Below are 21,039 nucleotides of genomic sequence, written 5' to 3' on the forward strand. Positions count from 1 at the left end.
TCATGGAAGAAGGTTCTGGGCGGGATTATTGGCAAGTTTGTGAAGTAGTATAAGAGCCGCGGAACGATTATCATTTTGGCGATGGCCAATCGGGGCTAACGGGAGGGTTTTCCAGAACCCCACCGAGGACCTGTTACCAGCCAGTGCCTTACGGTGGTTACCTTCATGTAGGTCAGTCTGGCTGTGTTTGAGGCGAACCCCAAGGTATCGTGGAGCCTCTGAGCTCCAGGCGATGTTCTGATCACCCAGCCTGACCACCCAGGGGGGAAGGTTCAGATGTAACGGATACACCGTGAATTTCTCCCAGTTTACTCTTAGCCTCGAGACCTCCGCAAATTCTGTCAGCGTGATCCAGATAGGCGTTAAGTCTTCGGTGATGTCTCTAATGTATATAAGAAGATCATCGGCATACATAGAAACACTGTGTACGGCATTAGCTATAGGAATGCCCCAGTGTACACCTTCTTGTCGCAGCCGTATTGCTAGCGGCTCTACCGCTAGGGCGAAAAGCAGGGGCGAGAGCGGGCAGCCCTGCCTCGTGCCGCGTTATACCGCGAATGCCGGTGAGATGTATCACCCTATACGAACGCGTGAGGTGAGTTTAGTGTAGAAGAGCTTTGTATACGCCAAGAGTGGGGCCGAGGCCTACTCGTTGCAGTCTAGTATAAGGCAGGCTGCCCGGGAGTGAGTATCACCTACTTGATCTTGGACATGGAATAGGCGGCGGATATTCTGGGATGTTTCTGCCCGGGACAAAACCGCATTGATCGGGGTGTATCGGAGGCCGTATAATGTGCGTGTATCTATCAGCTAGTATCTTACCCAGGATCTTGCAATTGGTGAAAAGAAGTGTCATGGGGCGATAGGATGTCATCAATTGTGGATCGCGGTGAGGTTTCAGGAAGGTCACGTTAACAGAGTTCCGGAGGGATTCCGGCAGCTCCCCCATATCTAATGCATCGCCGCCAATCGAGGGACCAGTAGGGGGGAGAAGGTCTTGTAGTATTCTAAGGGGAACCCGTCTAGTCACGGTGCTTTGTTGCAAGCTAAGGTGCGTTGGGCATGGGTAATGTCAGTGGTTTGTATCTTTGCCTCTAATGACGCACAGTCATCTTTCGTAATCAAGGGAATCGTTAAGGGGTCGAGAAAATGATCTATATCGTTTTGTTTGGCTGAGGTTGAGTGTCGGTAGACCCGAGTAGTGCTGATAGAAGGCTGTAAGAATCTGGTCTTGGGATCGAACTAAATTACCGTGGGGATCTATGATCTCAGTTATGGGTTTCATGTCATTGTCTTGTTTGGCTAACCAAAATAATATGGTACCTGTTTTATCACGCTCCTTGTGCATTCGGTTTGCATACACCCTCAAGTTGTATCGTCCGAGGTTGACACAAGCCGCCATATAGTCCGTTCTGGCCTTCGCGATCTGTCGCTGCCTCTTCCGATAGGTCATCCCATTTAGTAACGGTGGCGAGGTGTTTTTTGGTTTTGGTGAGTGTGTTCTAGGGTTCGTTTAACTCCCACTATTTGCCTAATACATTCTCCCCGGGCCACCACTTTGAATGTGTCCCATTCTATCAATATAGAGGACGCCGTCCCGACGTTGTGTATGAAGTAGTCCTGTATACTCTGTTCCTGGTCATGTTTAAAGATTGGGTCTACTAGGCAGTCCCGTGAAAGGCGCCACGTTGGAATCAGGGGGTGTGGGGGTCTCCAGTTTAAGTGCAGAATGTGGTCTGAGATAATCCTGCCCATGTAATCCGTTTGTTGTACTTTGGGTAAAACCACAGCTGAATATAGGAATCTATCTAGGCGGACCCAAAGGTTATGTGGGATGGAATGGAACGAATAGAGTCTGGTCTGTGAATGTTGCATTCTCCAGACGTCCGTGAGAGCCCATTGTGTGACCCAGGCTCTGAACCGTTCTGTCTGTTTCTGGGCAGTCAGGTGTGTGCGTGGGGGGTGGGAGCGGTCTAGAGTAATGTCTAGTGTACAATTGTAGTCTCCTACTAAAATCCATAGTACAGCGGTGAATTGGGCGAGTACCCCAGTGAGTTGTTCCCAGAATTTGTCTTGTTCTACGTTCGGGACGTATATACTCCCCAGGAGTACTGAGTGGCCATCGAGAAGGCCCTCTAATGGGGCGTATCGACCGTCCTGATCTACCACCCATCGTAGTTCCTGGAAAGGGGTTCCTGGTCGGACCCAGATCAGTGCCCCCCGTGCGTATGCAGAGTATGAAGTGGCACATATGGTTCCGCGCCATTTGGACTGTATTCTACTGATCTCGGTGTTAGTGAGGTGCGTCTCTTGTAAAATCAGGATTCAAGCGTTTTGGCGCTTCGTGTAGGAGTATATGGCGTATAGCTTGCGTGGTGTATAAAGACCTAGAGCGTTAATTGTTAGGATGCTGATGTCAACGATCTGTGCCCGTGCAGCCATGTGATTCTGTCAGTACTCGTGTGGATGGGCCTTTCCTTTCCCGGCCATGTCTGAACTGGGGTGGCTGAGTGAGCTAAAGAATGGTGATGGATTAAACCCAGATCAGTTGACTGGGGCTGAGTGTTTGATTTGCTCAAACGCTCCGTCCATCATCCCCTTTTGTATCGCTTTGTTCGCCCTAAGTTGGCAGGGTATGCTCAGACGTGAGTTCCTTGCTCACTTGGCCACTGGATTCAAGATAGCCTGGCTGATGAGGATTATGAATCCGAAACCGGTCCCAGGATGCTTGTTTCCGGTCCAGGGAAGACCTGGCTTGGCAGTTCGGGCTGGACTGTTCCCATGAGGCACAGGGTCAGACTGATTTGCATATGGCCATGTCTGAACTGGGGTGGCTGAGTGAGCTAAAGAATGGTGATGGATAAAAGCCAGATCAGTTGACTGGGGGTGAGTGTTTGATTTGCTCAAACGCTCCGTCCATCATCCGCTTTTGTATCCCTTTCCTGGCGGGACCTGGTAACCAATGTGTGTTGTGTGGTGTGGGAGGCTTACACTTTGCCATCTGCCTCCAGGTGACGTGTTGCGAGTACCCTGTTGCGTGTGATTCCATGGGGGCTAGGGTGATGTTGGAGGAGGGTAGGAAACAGGATGTAACTGGGGTCTGGAAACGTTCCCAATGCAGAGGACCCATCGCAGCCAGCGATACGTCCAAACCTACTCTCTCTAGACTGGAGAGTGCAACGATAAACAGTGGGGGTGGCGGTACATGCAGGGCGAGACATCTCACTGATCGGTCCGTTGTAGGATCTTGGAGCGTTGTCCGGAGCATGTCAAATAAAATGTAATGATACTTGTAAAGCGCACTGTTACCCCATCTCGGGGTGTCCTGGCGCTGAAGACCGCTAGGAAACCCGTCCTGGCTTTCCCTGTGAGATGGTCCCTTCTGGGTATCTCCAAGGTGAAACCAGGGATCCCTGGCGTCTGTGTGGGGCCGTTGTAGAGATGAGGCAAGCTTAATGCCCAGAGTTGCCGAGTGTGATCCCTGGTTAGAGTAGGCACCGAGGTGAGAATTATCGAGTCCGTTGACCCTGGTCCACGACCCTGCCGCGTCGGGAATTGAACCCTGGTCCCGGGCCGTTCTCTGCTTCCGGGTCTGCCGCCTCTAACCAGTGAGCCACACCACTCCACTCCACAAATCATGGCTATGTCACAGGTGCTCATGAGGGAAGAGCAAGTTTCATGAGTCGTATGTGGCGAGATGTAAGATCGGTTCAAGCCGGGAGAGAGTTCATTTGTCCATCCATCAAAGTGTCAGCCGTCTGGGGGGGGGGGGGGTGGTTGGTGGCCATGGGAGGTGTAACTGAGTCTAATTTCTAATTTAAAATATTTCTAGAGCGCAGCGTACACCTTGCGGTTTCTTGGCGCTAGGGGGATTGGCAACTGAGGGAGAGAGACCAGAAAAAAAGATAAGAGGAGATATTAAAAGAGTTTAAGAGGGGAAGGCCTGGCTAAAGAGGAACGTTTTCAGATCTCTACGAAAGGGGAGGTACTGAGTGGCAGAGCGGAGATGGTCAGGGAGTGAGTTCCAGAAAGTTGGGGCCAGGGTGGAAAAGCTGGCCCCGCCCCACTTTTTGCGTGTGAAACGAGGGGTCTGAAGAAGGGACTTGAAGGAAGACCGAAGTTCTCTTGCAGGTACATACGGATTGATTAATGAAGAGATAAAAGCGGGGGCAGTGCCCTAACGGGCCTGGAAGGCCATGCAGCTGATCTTAAAAAGGGAGCGTTCTTTCACAGGGAGCCAGTGAAGCTCCCTGAGAAGGGGGGTGGAATGGTGATAACGAGGAAGGCCATACACCAGCCGGGCTGCCTGGTTCTGGATAATCTGGAGTCTACGCAAGCTGTACGCGGGGATACCATGGTAGAGAGCGTTTGCGTAGTCCAGTCGCGATATCACTAGTGCGGCCATGATGATCTTAAGTGCCTGGGGGGAAAAGAAACGGGAAACAGTGCGGATAGTGCGGAGAGTGAGGAAACAAGAGGATACCACGGAACTAATTTGTGAATGAAGAGTGAGCTGGTTGTTTATTTTGACACCGAGTGTTTTGACCGTGGTGGAAGGGGTAGGTGCGGGGCCGAGAGAGGGGGGCCAAAAGAGAGTTCCAGGGGCTGGATGAACCACCAGTGAGAACCAGCTCGGTTTTATCCGGGTTCAGCTTAAGGTGGTTGTGGTTCATCCAGTCCCTGATGAATGTCATAGTTGACTGGAAGTTAGAGACAGAGAGAGGAGAGGGGGACAGATCAAAGATGAGCTGGAGGTCGTCCGCGTAATTATAAACGGTGACCTCCAGCTGCTGGAGTGCGAAATTGAGAGGAAAGATATAGAGATTGAAAAGCAAAGGGGAGAGAGAGGAACCCTGGGGAACACCGCAAGTGACAGGGAGAGGGGTGGCCGTGAAGTCGCCTAGCCGAACCGCCTGAGTGCGGTCCCTCAGAAAGGAGGAGAGCCAGACCAGAGCTGATCCCCCGATACCGGCCGCCTTGACACGGGTAAGTAAGATGGTATGGTCCACCGTGTCAAAGGCGGCGGAGAGATCAAGGAGGACTAGTGCCTGGTGTTTGTTCTCATCCATGCCCCTTCTGAGTTTGTCTAAGACTGCGACCACGACTGATTCGGTCGAATGCCTGGGACGGAACCCGGCTTGGCGGGATGCCAGTCCTCCATTTGCCTCAACATGGGCGCTAAGTGCCGCGGTGACGTGGCGTTCCATCACCTTGCCCAGAAAGGGTAACAGGGAGATGGGGCGGTAGTTGGCCGAGATGGAAGGGTCCGCGCCAGGTTTTTTCAGTATGGGCACTATTGTAGCTGCCTTTAGCACAGAGGGCACTACGCCCTGTGCCAGAGAGCTGTTGAGGAAGGCGATGGGGGGGTCAGGGCAGCCGGAGTAGATTTGCTGCAGGACTCGTGCCGGGCAGACGTCCGCAGGAGACCCCGACTTCACTTTGGGAAGTATCTCTAGAAAAGAGTCCTGAGTGAGAGGGGGAATGGAGGTAAAAGGGTATAGGACGGAAGGGGGGGAGGGATCGACGAAGGCAGACGAGGGTGGTGGGATGTTGGTCTTGATGGTAGCAATTTTCTCTAAGAAGTAGGTATTAAGTTGGTCGCAGAGAGGCTGGGAAGGAGGAATTTGGGACGAGGTTCGGTCTGAGAATGCCAGGTCATTCACTATGCCTACTATGTCTACTTCAGAGATTGTTCCATCGCGGTTATCTTCCCCTTCTGAAAAGGTGTGGAGCTTGGCCAACTTCCCCTAACTGGGAGGAGGCTTGTAAATCGATCACCGCTTGTAGGACCTCCCGTCTCTTTCATAATTTGTTCTAGGTCTGGAGAATCTTGGGTGTCGGTCCGGGTCATTGTTCTTGCCCCGCCAAGTTGTTGTTTTGGGGTGCGTCTCCTGGTACGAGGTGCTTTGAAGGTAAGATCTCGTGCGGATTCCGTTCTAGATTCATGTGCACAGTGTAAATCTGCCCAGTCGTGTGCCTCTTCTGCATTCGTGAAGAAGGTAGCCACACCATAATAGAGTACCTTGAGGCAAGCCGGAAATAGGAGGAAGTACTGTATTTGGTTCGCACGCAGCCGTCGCTTTACTTCCAGGAACGAGTATCTTTGCTGCTGCTCTGCGAGCGCATAGTCTGGGAATATCATGATCAGTTTGTTCTCCACGTGTAGAGGGCCTGCTTGTCGAGCTGCTCAAAGCACTGCGTCTCGGTCACAGAAATTAAAGAATTTCGCTAGTATCGGTCTGGGGGGGTGTTCCTGGTGGGGGCCTGCGAGCTGGTACTCTGTGGGCACGTTCGATGGAATAGAACGCCGTCCTGTCCCCTGCTGGGGTGAACGACTTCACCCAGGTTTCTGTGTATCCCATTGGGTCCATGCCTTCATTTCCCTCGAAGTCCCAGCACGCGGATGTTGCAGCGTTGTGAGCGCCCTTCCAAGTCATATGTGCGTTCCTCTATGGTGGACAGGTGGGTCAGGACATCTTGTGTCGTTTCATGCATTTTGACAGTGGGTTGCAGCGCGGCCAGGTCCTTCTCCCCTTCCTTCACTTTATCAGCGAGTTTGCGGTGATCGTCCTGTATAAGGTTGATATCCGTCGTGAGGGTGCCCAGGCGCTTTTCCACAGAAATTCTAGAGTGCTCAATGGCTAACAGTACTTGATCCAGCTTTTCTGAGATTGAGGGATCGGCCTGTGGCGTAGCGAATGCAGGCTTGGTATTGGCCTTAGGCATGTTTTCGGGGGTGGTCTCTGGCACTGTGGTAGGTTGGGACGCTCTTGGTTTCCCCAGGGTGGTGGCAGTCGCGTCCGTCTTGGGGCCTATGACCTGTAGTGGAGGTGTTTCGGTGTTGGACTTGGAGAGCGGATGAACCTAACTGGTCAGAGTTAAGATGGTGTCAGGTTGATTGCTCGATGAGAGAAGGGGGGGCTTCTGCTCCAGCTGTTGCTATGTTTTTTACGTCACTCATGGTTTGGAGGACGTGTGGAACTGCAGGTGGTAATCCCAATAGCTAGGGCGCTGCCGGGGTCCTTGGCGAGTCGGCAATCTGTCCATACGTTGCGCCGTTGGCGAGGTGTGTGGGTTATGGTGAGAGTGACTATAAACTTGGCGCTTCCATGTTAGGGTCAGGCAGCGTCCATTTTAGGTGTGCCTGGGATGCGTTGTTTTGAGATGGGGAGGGGGTGGGGGCTACCCGCTGTACTGGTCCCACCCCGTTTCGAGGAATCAGATGGCTCACCTGGAGAATGTGGATGCGAAGTACCCCCAGAGGCTCCTGGTGTGGGGCTTCAGCTGCGTGGCCCGTCGGGGATCCCGGGTGCCATCTTAGGTCCAGGCGTCTGCACTGAGTGAACAGCCCTACACTCCATGGGATGGTTGAGGGAGGGGGGGGTTGTGACTGCTCCCCCATTTGTGGCAGGTAGTCTGGTCTCTCACCGCGATCCTTCGGGGTATGTTGTCTGTGGGGGTCGTTGGATTCAGTGCTACAGATCTCGGGACCCAGCCGCCATTTTGGTTCCAGGCAACACCGAAGTTGAAGGGCCCTCCTGGGCTTCGTTGGGCCACTGGTGCCTTAGTGTGGGAGTTACACCTCTGGTCTATGTCCTGCTGAGCCAACGGTAGGGACGGAGCGCGGTTGCACGCAGCTCTGTCATCGCTGGGGCTGTGTGCTGTGACCTTCGCCGTGCAGCTAATAACAGGCGGGCGCCATTTTGTTATCGGCAGCCCGGGTCCCGTTCTCTTTTTTCCGCTTTCCATACTACAAAACCCTCTGGTGCCGGATTTTGAGGGTATTGTTGGGCGCCGCTCACCCTCCGACACCTTTCTGCTGTGTCTGCTGTCCGAATCGGCGCTGGGAACCGGACGACTTGCTGGCCTGATCGCGGAGTCTCAGCACAGCACGTCCGTCTTCATAGCCGGCTTGGCCACGCCCCCTTGGAAAGGGTGAGGATATTCGAGTATTTGGGTAACACTCTATCAGAGCACTTTGAGTGGGAGTCCCAACTGGCCCAGGCAAGACTTAGGTTAACACACAGTGGGGGGAATCGTGAAATTGCACAGAACCTCCACGTTTAAGCCAGCCGCCCCCTGTTGTCGAAATATACAAAGCCCAAGTAAGGGGGACCACCTTATATGGGGCGGAACTGTGGGAGCATTGCTCTTCATCCAATCTCATGAAAGTAGAGAACAACTTCATGAGGCAGTTACTGGGCCTTCCTCTTAGCACCTCCTAGTTCCCCTCCGTATGTACCTGGCATGAGGCCCATTGATGAAGAGAGGTCCCTTAGGCCTGTTACATTCTGGCACAGGGTGTGGGTGACTCCGGGGGTTGTCCTGCTACAGAACCGAGCTTAGGGAGCTCCTGTCTATTCCAACTACCAAGAAAATACTGTGGCTTTGCCACATAAGGGATCTCCTTGCTAGGCTAGGTAGGCAGGACCTTTGGAAAACGCCTGAGTCGTCATGCCCACTAATATCTAGGCCAACACTACAGGCAATCCAACCTCATGTCCCTACAGGAAAGTACTACTGGCGGTCAGATGACAGCTGAGTTCCTCCAAGTAAAGGATGTATGTAGAAAAGAACACTTCCTGGATGTGATCTACCCCCCACTGGCCAGGAAACTGTATATGCAATTCAGATTAGGGAACCTCCCACTAATGAGCTATAGCAGCAAATGGGCCACAGAGAACAAGGAAGAATGTCCTGCGTGCAATTACAGGGTAGAGTCTGAAACCCATGTATTGTTCTTTTGCCCTGCATACCACCTGCCAACCAAAAACTGGTTAATTCAAATATGTAGAAACCTAGGGTTTAGTCGTTGCCTAGAGGCCTACCGACTATTAAAATACGATACCCACTATCCAGACTTATTTGCGGCGTCACGTTTTTTAAACACTATGTGGCACATGCGGCGGGGCTTCCTAAAGTGACATTCTGGGATGTACCATGTAATGTATCTGTAAAAGGCTATACCAGGGTCCAGCTAACAGGGAACCTCGTCTCAGTTTTCTGTTTTATCCTTTGTTTTTAACTGTGAAAATGTTAGCTTGACAACTTTAAGGCTGTTTTAAATGATTTTAAGTTAACTGAAGGATGCTATTTTATAATCTCAGTGACCATAGATATATGATTGTGAGTGTACACACTTTTTATCTCTTTTAATGTTGGTTGTGATTTTTGTAACAATGTACTTTTATGGTCCTAGTGGCCGAAATAAAGTTATTGACTGACTGACAATTGCAGACTTATTTCTTGTGCAGGACTTTTATCCTACACAACTAATAACCCACTTTCTTACAAATAACACAGAATTCACTGAATTACAGACTTTTCTCAGATGACCATCACTATAGCACACATTCGGGTTGTGGTATGCACATTGGTTAATTGACTGTCAAGGGACATTGCCCCTCATGATTGCCTTGCAGCAAAGCAGTCTCCTCAACCTGCAGATGGTTGGTCTTGCTGTGCAGATACACATCCCATGCTATGTGGTGAAGATACTGACAGTCGCCAATGGTTTTACTTCAGCTTTTAATGAGGGACAAACTCATTACCCCTCTCAAAATGTGATAAGTCTTTCTATTCCTGAGAGACCAAAACAAGTTGCAGTCAGTAACTCAACATGTGCTGGAGGATTTCATGATAAATCACAGATGCTTTGTGCAGGACGGTGGGTACTAATTATTGGTGGCAACTAAATCAGGCAATACTGAAAAAAATGTCAGAGCGCGAGGTTTTCCTCTAACAGATTTGTATGCCTTCAGCATCTAGTAGCGTATCTGACAGATAGGGAACAAACTCAAGATTCGTTTTCTGCGTCCCCCCCCCCCCCCCCCCCCCCCCCCCCCCCCACATATGGCCCAAAATCTGCACTGTACCACACAACACTCTTAGCGATTGCAATAACATGGCCGAACAACCCCTAGTAACCCCATCTGATTCCTTTATCTCATACTCCACACAAGCTGCTGCCGAAGCTGCACCCATTTACAAGACAAGGGAGAAGTTAGTCACTCAAGTTGTGGAACTTGGTGGCTTGATTCCTGAAGCTTCATAGTTTTCATACTTAAACCTCTCTTGACACTGCATGAACATCACGGGTGTGAGGGAGCCAGCAGCATGTTTTTGTTGGGCACCAAAGGGTAAGCACTTTGTTTCACGATTGCCGAAAAATAGTTCGCCATTCTCTTCCTCTGTCCAGTAAATGATTCAATTGCTAGTTATTCATCAATTTAAGGAGCCTTCTAATGAATAGATTAAAAATACAGCTTTCCATTTAAATCCTGCTCGGCTGTCACCAACAAAAGGCATTCTAAAGTCCTCCTTTGTTTGATGTCGGTTTGGACTAATATTTGTTGTGACATCTTTAGGCGAAGAGCCTTCTAACGGCATTCGAACAACAATGTATCTCCTAAATACGTTTTGTACAACACGAGCGATCCCCCTTTGAACTGATGGATAGCTGATTACTTATGCTTTCTTCCTCTCAAAGTTGCTTTCTTAATTGTGATTACTTCTGCTGAGGATTAGTGACATTAAGACGCTAATCAACTGTGCTTGAGTACTTCAGAGTATGAAATGTTCTTTTTGCTGGTGGCAGGTGCTGCATAGGTCATTAATATGTGACAGAAAAATGCCTCTTAAAGCAGTAACATTGGATGAGTACTCAAGACAACTTTACTCTTCTGTATCTGCAAGTACGGTTGATGGCCTTTTCTACCCTTGCCTCAAGATACCAACTAGGAAGAGTATAACGAGAAACAGCAGATCGAGTAAGCCAAGGTTCATGGGCCTGAAGATCATGAAGAAGCTGAACTAGTCAATGAAGCATGGTGGGATTTTGTGGGCCACCTAGGAGACCAAACACTCCCCAAAGTGGACTTTTGTTGAAAGTGCCTTCTCTATTTTAAGGAGAATCCCAGTAAGTCTGCAAAGCCCATCCCTACTTTAGATTATGTGCTTCAGGATGAATTTAAATGGAAGAAATGACCGGCCACTGTCCATACTATTCCTGAAGAAAAACGATACACAAACTCCCAGAAGTGGTTACCCCTTGAGTAACCCTACTTCCTTAGAAGAATGTTTCTCGATTTCTATCTGGATAACTTTTTACATCCTTGTGGGCAGGCTTAAGCTTCTTAAGGTCGCTAGTCCCTTGTTGAGAATCTCATGTGGCTTTGGGGTATGTGCTGTTCCTTCTTCAGATGGCAAAAGAGTTGCACACAATTCCATAGTAGTATTGCCTGCCAACCCAGCACGACCTGTCGCACTGGCTACCAGTGTTCCCTACTTTTAAGGCTGGTCCTTCTGCGAATAAGGCCTCTTACCTTTTTTTTTTTTTTTTTTTTTATCTATTTAGCCGTTTTTGGTGTAGCCAGGAATCCCTTGATTTACCAGGTGATTTCGGTTTCCTAAAAGCTTTCCCCTTATTTTGAAAAACGTTTTTTTGGTTTTTTCTTCTTTAGTTTCTGTATTAAATAATATAACTTAGGCTCAACCTGACAGTTTCTTCTCTAATGCTCCCCCTTCTAGTCATAGTTCTGAGTTTATGCAGTATTTGTGGTGGCATCACTGAAGCCATGTTTAACCTGAAGCCAAGTCTGTATTGCCTTATTGCTATGTTTGTGTAGTCCACCGGCCAGTGCTTAATTTGAGCCAGTGTTTTCCGGTGCTCGACACTGAATTGTCAACTCCAGTGCTTGTGACAGTCTGCCATATGGTGGCGCTGTCTGAGATGACCACAACAAGTCAATTATTGATTCAATATACATTAAACTGACTATGACCTGCCTATCACGCCATTCGTATTGCTTTGGGATCTTGGAATAGTCGGAATTGTCACACTTGCAGGTGTGAGATGGTTAGTAGTTGTGGTGTTAACTATCATTCACAGCATGGCAGGGGCAATGCGTGGTGCATGTTGCAGTGGGGTCTTGTTGAGAGCCCTGGTACTTATTTTTGTACAGATTAAGCACTGAGGCACCCCTCTTTCAAAAGTGGATACCCACGTGTCCGGAATAGGTGGATCAGGCTAGGTAAAACTACTCGCCATAGTGACACATGCACCGAAGGCCTTAATCCTATTTCCATCAGATGCTACACCAAGATCGATCTTGTTTGAGTGGATGTTGATGACCTCCACCTGGGTGGATGAAACCTACGAAACTGAAAAATCTGCAAGGAAAGAAATTAACAGACTTCAACTTTTTATCCTTAGCTTGTTAGCCAATATCGATCTCTAGGCAGCAGCCTCCTGGCCTTGACAAGTACTTTCATGTTTTAATTTATGCAAAACTAAAGTGATATTCCTTGCTTTTCGAACTGTTGGAGTATTTTGCTCAGGTAAGTTTGTTGCTTGGGTTTAGTTTTACTGTTAACAGCTTTTGAATGTGTGGGCCCTTCAATTTGAGTTTGCTCTAACTGATAACCAGTGTGCGTTGCTTTGTGTCCCCGTCTTTTCCCGCTTGCCGCTTTTGCCCTGATTTCGCTTCTCCCCGCTGCTGGCGCCACAGGACATCGGGCGCAGCAGCCGAGAGGGGGAGGCTTGGAACTGCAATCCCCAGGTGCCCTCAACAACACCACACCTCTAAATGCGCCCGGAGACGCTTTAAAACTGCGGGGATTTACCGTTGTTGCGGGACGCGCGCGGGACTAGCCGGGGCAGAGGGCGGGCCGTCCGTCCGAGGACGACCGAGGCCGGGCAGGGCCACCCCCCCTTCGAGTTGGGTCCTGCTTATTATTGTAAATATTATAATTATCGTACCTTTCTGTATATTCATTTGTGTTACCAGCTGTTGGAATTGCGGCATTATGGCACAACGTCCTAGGAAGGGCCGTCAAGTCACAATATCTACATCGGGGGGGGGGGGGGGTGGTTACAGGTACTATTGATCAATTCATCACACGGGCTAAAGAGATAGCCCTTGTTGAGAAACGTTTGTCAATAGACCTAACAGAGAAACGCTCCTCATTGGGTAAAATTGGGTCAGCTGCTACCCCTGAACGTCCCAAACGTAAAGATTCATTAGTCATCTTGAGCCCAAAACCTAGTCTTACGCAGGGGGAGACAGATAAAATCGTGGCCTGTTCCTTTTTAAGTTCAACACCAATTAGATTGGCTTCTAGTACCTCGTGGGATAGTGTCTCACCACCCCTCTCACCATTTATACCACTACTGTCACCGCAACCTGCTAACCCTGTGCCACAAGCATGTATAAATACGAAAATCGCTGGCTTACCAGGAAAAAGAAAGCGGGGGTAGTTCACGGAAGGGTGCTGCAGACAAAACTTCGAAAAAACCCAAGTTACATCAGGCACCCCAGCAGTCTGTGCAGTCCCCTTGTCCACCTATGGCCATGACACACACCTCAACCAGTCACCCAATGTAGCACCAATGAGGGGCTCCTAGAGAAAATAGAAATGTTAGTTAAATCATTGATGTTGCCGTTAATCGAAAGAACAAAAATGATTAACTCTAAACTGGACCATTTAGAAAAACTAGTTACTGATATGAGCTCACTGGATAGCATAACAAAAATTTTGAAAAATCCTAATGCTTCTCCATCTGCCCCTGTTCCACAAGTCACTGGCTCTAGTAGTAACAACGGGGCGATGCATATAAATACCACTGCAAATCCAGTCTTCCAGCCTTCCCAAATCGTTGTAGAAAAATGCCCAGTAGAGTTATACATCAAGGTCTGCTGGGGTCAAGGCTTTGGGGACAGGCGCGACGGCTAGAAAGCAACTTGATTCGCGTGCACAAACTGTAGAAAGTCAGTCTAATGGGCAGGTTCCCACAGGTCATAAGTGTATTCCCCAACGACTCCTTGTATAAATCTTCCCCCCGAAGCAGTACCCTATACGATCATCTTGGTGGGAGTCCGGGGGATTAGAACAGAGTAAGTTGAAACACACAGGGAACTGAAAAATAAAGTCACTTTCTGGCTTAATAAGAATAGAACGCTCCCCCCCTCCCCCCCCCCCTTCACTAATACAGAGATATTAAACGTTAGGAGGGTGAGTTGGGTGGGGAGTAGTGTTAAGGACCTAGAAGGTGACTGCGTTATTGTGAATTTCAAAGATCCCTGGGTAGTTGACTTCATTCGCAGGGAACCAAGGTTTGGGAGAGAGGGAGATATACAAACACTAGATTTAAACTACTTTTACCCATGCGCAAAATGTGGCCCATCATTTCCCCCGCACTATGCATACAGAAGGAGACCATGTGGTGTAAGTCCTTTTGACAGGGTGGTGTACCATCTTCCCCTATCAAATCGATTTGAGCCTTTAACAGACTTTGAGGGGGTAGACTGACTGCTATATCCCATGGGCGATACTATTGAGCCTCAGGTGATAGGCAGTGATGAGAATAGAAACATATCTGATGAGAAACGGGACTCTTTTGTGGCTGGTATATCGGTAGGTGACGAAATGGTTGGAATGGGTATGACGCTCGGTGTCCCTTTAGAGGTGGACACAGTAGATCATGTTCCGAAGGTTTTGGATAGGGCCAGAGATGGTGAGGAGGACGGTCAGGAGGCTGGGCAGGAGTTGGATACGCCATACTTGGACGCCTTGGAGGAAATAATAAAAAAGGGAAGAATATCATAAAAGATACAGTTTGGAATGCAAACCCCTCTAACAAACTGGGCAGTAAACAATGTGGGATGGCCACAAATGATACTCTAGAGGCTGAAATTTTGACACAATATAATAACATGCCAGTAACTCATATTATTCAACCCATTAATTTAACTCCATCACCCTCACACCAAATAATGCATGGCATGAGAGCTGGATTGAATATCACTACCTGGAATATAGCGGGCATAAATGGTAAACTTTATACCCCTTTTTGGAATTTCTTCATTGCACAAGGGCACAATATAATATGTCTCCAATAGACATGGTATAGAGATCAAATTAATGTCGAAGGTTATACGTCCTTTTGTATAAATGCTGTAAATTCTGTTGCAGGTAGGGCTAAGGGTGGTCTGCTGACCCTGATATCCACAGGGCTTACAGAACTTAAACCAGGAAAATGTCTTGAGGTTGGGCCTTATGCACTAATATGCCTGGAGCATCATAAAGCCAATGATTTAGTCATTGTCAACTTTTATAATAACATCTTTGATGCTAGCAGAGGATCTGTGGTACAAGATATAGGCAGAGCAATAGATGAAATTTTTGCAGAACACAAAGATTCCCCGGTTATCCTCTGGGCAGGAGATTTTAACTTACAAGTTTGCAAAGATGCCCAGAAGGGGAACTGTGGCATCACTTATGATGATAGAGGCAATATTACATATAACCACTTCCAACACAATACATATGGACTGGCGCTGAACAGCTTAGCTGCTAAATTAGATCTAGAATTATTGGATTGCTAAAAAAAGGGGCAATATTAGCTGCCCAACCTTTAAAGGCAGGGACTTTAACTCCAATATTGACCACATATTAGTTTCCTGTGGCACGGCCTATTGTGATTTGTGGATAGGTTAGCAAGCAGTGAGTGATCATAATAGTATTATTTTGACATTATTAGGTTGGGGCTGTAAAACCCAAGTTTATAGTAAACCGACCCAGGATATTACGGCCGTAAGACCGAATGGACCAAGAATTAAGTGGGCCAAAATGAATCCCAATAAGCTCCTAGCGGTTGTTAATGCTAAATGTGGAGCAGAAATAATTTACTGTTTAAGAGATGAGATTAGCCCAGAAACTGTGCGATCTATGATTAACAAGATAAATACAATAATAGAGGGATTATTGACTGGAAAGAGTCGTAAACACAGGGCTAAACAAATTGGTTGGTTCAACAAAGATTGTACACAAGCCCTGTCCTTAGTAAAACTTGCTCTGGCAATAAAACCAAGAGATGTGAATCACATCAGGGAAAAGCGGCACATATACAAAGCTACGCTAGAGGTACGGACAAAACAGCTGCAAGATGAGGCATGGTATAACTTAGATATGGCTGCAATCGCAAAAAAATAGTAAACTTCTGTGGAGACCATTAACTGCCCTTTCTTAAAGAATGACAACATACCCGTAATATCTTCCAATGTTAACTGCAATGCATGGATAGAGCATTTTTCTAAGGTTTTTAACTCAGATGGGCTGTCTTTAGACTGCGAAATAGATACTTATGGTAAATGGCCGACTATCCCGTTATCCATTAGACTGGATGAGGTTCAGACAGGACTTGAGAAGAGTAACGGTGGCAAGGCCCCTGGGCCGGAAGGTGTGCGGGTAGACCTATATAAACACGAGATGGACCTATGGGCACCCATCCTAACACCTTTTTTTAATGTTGCAATTGAATTTGACCTTCCACAGACTTGGGGCCAATCAATTATTGTACCCCTTTTTAAAAAGGGTTCAAGGTCCGAGGCATGCAACTATCGTCCCATCTCCCTTCTGGACTCATCAATTAAAGTGCTAAGTAGAGTCCTCTTAGATATATTAGAAACATGGGCGGAGGAGGAATCTATTTTATCACCAGTACAGTATGGATTCAGGAGGGGAATTGGAACGATGGAGCAATGCATAAACCTTAACCTTATTAACAAATTTACAACAGTTAAGGAAGGAAACCTTTTTTTATGTTTTGCTGATTTAAGTTCTGCTTTTGATTTGGTTGAACACTCACTTTTATGGCCTGTCTTATTAGAAATGGGTGCACCAAAAGAGGTCATATATTTCCTGGCCAAACTGTATGAAAGATTGACATGTAAGGTGCGCTTCGGCATTGCCGGTGAGTGCACGCCGTATTTTAAAGTCCATAGAGGCATTAGGCAAGGTTGCGTTTTAGCACCACGTTTTTTTCCTTTATTTATTAATCGGATAGATTCAACACTCAGAACGACCGCTGTGGATGCACCTCTAATTGATGGTAAGCCTTCACAATTCTGCTATACGCAGACAATGCGGTTCTTCTATCACGCACCCAAAATGGCCTTCAACACCTCATTGACAAATTCCAGACATTCATAGCCAAACGGAAAGTGTTAATCATTAAAGAACTTTTACAATGACATGTGGGAAGAAGACTAAACAAAACAGGACCTTTTTTCTAGAAAAGGTAAGGTTAGAAACCGTTAAGAAATTTTGTTATCTTGGTATTACATTTTCTGGTGACTGGGGATGGACCAGTGAACAGGAGTGTCCAGTTAAAAATGGTTAGGAATACCAATAGCGTTTTCAGATTCGCCGCAAAACTGGGGAACCGCAGAATAAAAGATGATCCATATTTATAATATGAGGTGCTTGCCATCCGCCCTATATGGAGCAGGTGTGTGGGGACATCACACACATAGCTGTAGGTTGATTCAACAACTGTGTACCCCCGCATCTGCTTCTATTGAGCTTACTCATAGGGAAGTAGGCTTACACTATATCTGGGATCTAGCTGCCCTGTGCCCACTGACCTTATGGCGGTCCATATGGTCCAAACCCAAACCTAAATTCACACATGGTGTAATTAAGGATTGCCTAAAACTGGAACATTGTATGCGCATACCTTTGCTCAGGCACATCCGGTTCTGGTACAAGTTAGTTTTTGATTTGGACCCTTTTTTAGATATGGAACAGGGTGTTCCCATCTCAAAAAAAGAGTTGAAGGAATCCTTTTTAGAACATGTAGGGAAGGTCAGGGCTGTTGAATATGCAAATCCACGCACATTTGCTTTTTATCAGGAATATAACGTTAAAGGTTTTCAGCAATATTTGACAGCTGTTACAAGAAGCTCCCACCGCTTTGTATTGACACGGTTAAGATTAGGCACCGTGCACCATCTTGTGTCCTTTCCTTATACCGGACGGAATAGTATCTTACCTTGTCCATGTGATGGGATATCCAAACAGAGTTGTTGCCATTTCATGCTTTTTTGCAAATTTTATATTTTTTTAAGGAAAAAGTATTTAAAGCCCATCTTTTTAAAATATAATAAAAGAACTAAAGATGCACTGCGGATAATGTTTGAACTGAATAGTACGGATATTTGTTTTTATGTAGCCACATATATTTTAAAATGTGTATTGATAAGGAAAACAATTATCAATCAATCAATCAAAGCATTTATATAGCGCACTACTCACCCAGAGGGTCTCAAGGCGCTAGGGGAGGGGGGGGTCCGCTACTGCTCGAACAGCCAGGTCTTGAGTTGCTTCCTGAAGGCAAGGTGGTCCTGGGTCAGGCGGAGGTGGGTCGGGAGGGAGTTCCAAGTCTTGGCGGCCAGGTAGGAGAAGGACCTTCCTCCTGTGGTGGCTCTTCGGATGCGGGGGACGGCGGCGAGGGCGTGGCCGGTCGATCGAAGTTGGCGTGTGGGAGCGTAGAAGTTGAGGCGGCTGTTGAGGTATCCTGGGCCTTGGTTGTGTAGGGCTTTGTGTGCGTGGGTGAGGAGACGGAAGGTGATTCTCTTGTTGACCGGGAGCCAGTGCAGATCTCTCAGGTGTCTGGAGATGTGGCTGCGATGGGGGATGTCCAGGATGAGTCGTGCTGAGGCGTTCTGAATCCGCTGGAGTCTCTTCTGGAGTTTGGCGGTGGTTCCAGCGTAGAGGGAGTTGCCGTAGTCCAGACGGCTGGTGACGAGGGCCTGGGTGACCGTCTTCCTGGTCTTGGTGGGGATCCACCGGAAGATCTTACGTAGCATGCGCAGGATGTTGAAGCACGACGAGGAGACGGCGTTGACTTGTCTGGTCATGGAGAGGGAGGAGTCCAGGATGAAGCCCAGGTTGCGTGCGTGGTCTGTTGGTTTGGGTGCGCTGCCCAGGGCGGGGGGCCACCAGGAGTCGTCCCAGGCGGAGGGTGAAGATCCCAGGATGAGGACTTCCGTCTTGTCCGAGTTCAGTTTCAGGCGGCTGTTCATCATCCACTTGGCTACGTCTGTCATCCCTTCGTGTAGGTTGGCTCTGGCGCTGGCGGGGTCGTTGGTGAGGGAGAGGATCAGCTGGGTGTCGTCGGCGTAGGAGATGATGTTGAGGTTTTGTTGGCGTACGATGCCTGCGAGGGGGCTCATGTAGACGTTGAAGAGGGTTGGGTTGAGTGAGGAGCCTTGAGGAACGCCGCAGATGACTTCGGTGGCTTCTGATCTGAACGGGGGGAGGCGGACTCTCTGTGTCCTTCCGGCAAGGAACGAGATGATCCATTCCAGTGCCTTCTCCTGGATTCTGACGTTGCTGAGGCGGAGGGTACGGTGGCAGACAGTGTCGAAGGCCGCGGAGAGGTCTAGGAGGATGAGGGCCGCTGTTTCTACGCTGTCGAGCAGGGCTCGGATGTCATCGGTGGCTGCGATCAGGGCGGTCTCGGTGCTGTGGTTGGCCCGGAAGCCAGACTGCGAGAGGTCGAGGGATCCGTTCGTCTCGAGGAAGGCGGCCAGCTGCTTGTTGACGGTCTTCTCGATGACTTTTGCAGGAAACTGGAGCAGCGAGATGGGGCGGTAGTTCTTGAGGTCGGCTGATGGCTTCTTTAGTAGAGCGCTGAGTTCGGCGTGCTTCCAGCTCTCCGGGAAGGTAGCGGTGTCGAAGGAGGTGTTGATGTCCCGCAGGTGGGGTGCGATGACAGCGTCGGCCTTGTTGAAGACGTGGTGAGGGCAGGGGTCGGTCGGAGATCCGGAGTGGATGGAGTTCATCGTGCGGATGGTGTCTTCGGTGCTGATCGGGGTCCAGGCGCAGAGGGTGGTGGTGGGGGGGCGGTGGTTCAGTCGTGGCGTGCGTCGGTTGAGTGCTGAAGCTGTTGTGTATGTCCGCGATCTTGTTGTGGAAGTAGGAGGCGAGAGTTGCAGAGGTCTTGTGAAGGGGTGATGTCGTTGTTTCCGGAGTTGGGGTTGGAGAGCTCTTTAATGATGTTGAAGAGTTCCTTGCTGTTGTGGGCGTTGTTGTCCAGTCGTTCCTTGAATGCAGTCTTCTTGGTGGCGTGGATCAGTTGGTGGTGTTTTCGGGTGGCGAGCTTGAGGGCAGTCATGTTGTTCGGTGTTGGGTCTCTGCGCCAGGCTTTCTCGAGGGCTCGGCAGTTCTTCTTGGAGCTCTTGAGTTCGTCGGTGAACCATGGGGCTTTCTTGCTGCCGGGTCTGCTAGGCGGGGTCTTCAGAGGGGTGAGGTCGTCTGCGCAGTTGCTGATCCACTTCGCGAGGTTGGTGGCCGCCTGGCTTGGGTTCGTTGCGCTGGTGGGAGGGTTCATGCTCAGGGACGTCGCGAGCTGGTCGGCTGTGATCTTGTTCCAGCTTCTGCGTGCAACCTGTTGCTGGTGGTGGTGGATCGTGGTCCTTCTGAAGCTGAAGTGAACGCAGCTGTGGTCTGTCCAGTGGAGTCCGGTGGCGTGGCTGAAGGCGATGTCCTTGCTGGATGAGAACACGGGGTCGAGAGTGTGTCCGGCGTAGTGGGTGGGGGTGGTCACCAGCTGCTTGAGACCGAGGTTGTCCAGTAGGGTGGTGGTGTTGCGGTCGTTGTTGTTCTCCAGGTGGAAGTTGAGGTCCCGAGGAGGATGTAGTCAGCGGAGGGGAGGGCGTGCGGGCTGATGAAGTCGGCGATGTCTTCGCTGAATTGTGTGCGTGGTCCCGGGGGCCTGTAGATGAGGGTGCCTCTGAGGGTGGTCTTGGGGTCGGTGTGGATCTGGAAGTGCAGGTGTTCGGCGGGTGCGAGGGTGTCGTCGGTGTTGGTCGTGATGCGGATGGAGTTCCTGTGGATGATGGCGATGCCTCCTCCTGTCTGGTTGACGCGGTCCCTCCGGATGATCTTGTAGCCGTCCGGGATGGCGATGGCGATGTCTGGCGCTGAGGAGGCGTTCATCCAGGTTTCCGTGAGGAAGGCGACGTCTGGGGCTGTGTTGTCGAGCAGGTTCCAGAGCTCGACGGCGTGTCTGTGGATGGAGCGGGTGTTGAGCAGGATGCACTTGAGGTGGTTGCTGCTGGTGCTCGGCTGGGTCGGTGCTGGTGTAGTGCAGGTCCGGTTGCAGGTGAACTTGCAGGAGTGGCAGCAGAAGGGTCCGTGGGTGCGTCTCGGGTTGGCTCGATAGCAGCCCGGGATTCGACCGGCGTTGAGTGC

At 49.3% G+C, this 21,039-nt stretch overlaps 1 protein-coding gene across 1 annotated transcript in view; it reads left to right on the top strand.

The window, feature by feature from the left end:
- The window catches only part of PKMYT1 (protein kinase, membrane associated tyrosine/threonine 1), a 387,797-nt gene that overhangs the window by 321,332 nt on the left and 45,426 nt on the right, over window positions 1–21,039 (top strand). The window lies entirely within an intron of this gene.

This window comes from Lissotriton vulgaris, chromosome 7 (assembly GCF_964263255.1).
Source record: "Lissotriton vulgaris chromosome 7, aLisVul1.2, whole genome shotgun sequence".
Taxonomy (NCBI): Eukaryota; Metazoa; Chordata; class Amphibia; order Caudata; family Salamandridae; genus Lissotriton; species Lissotriton vulgaris.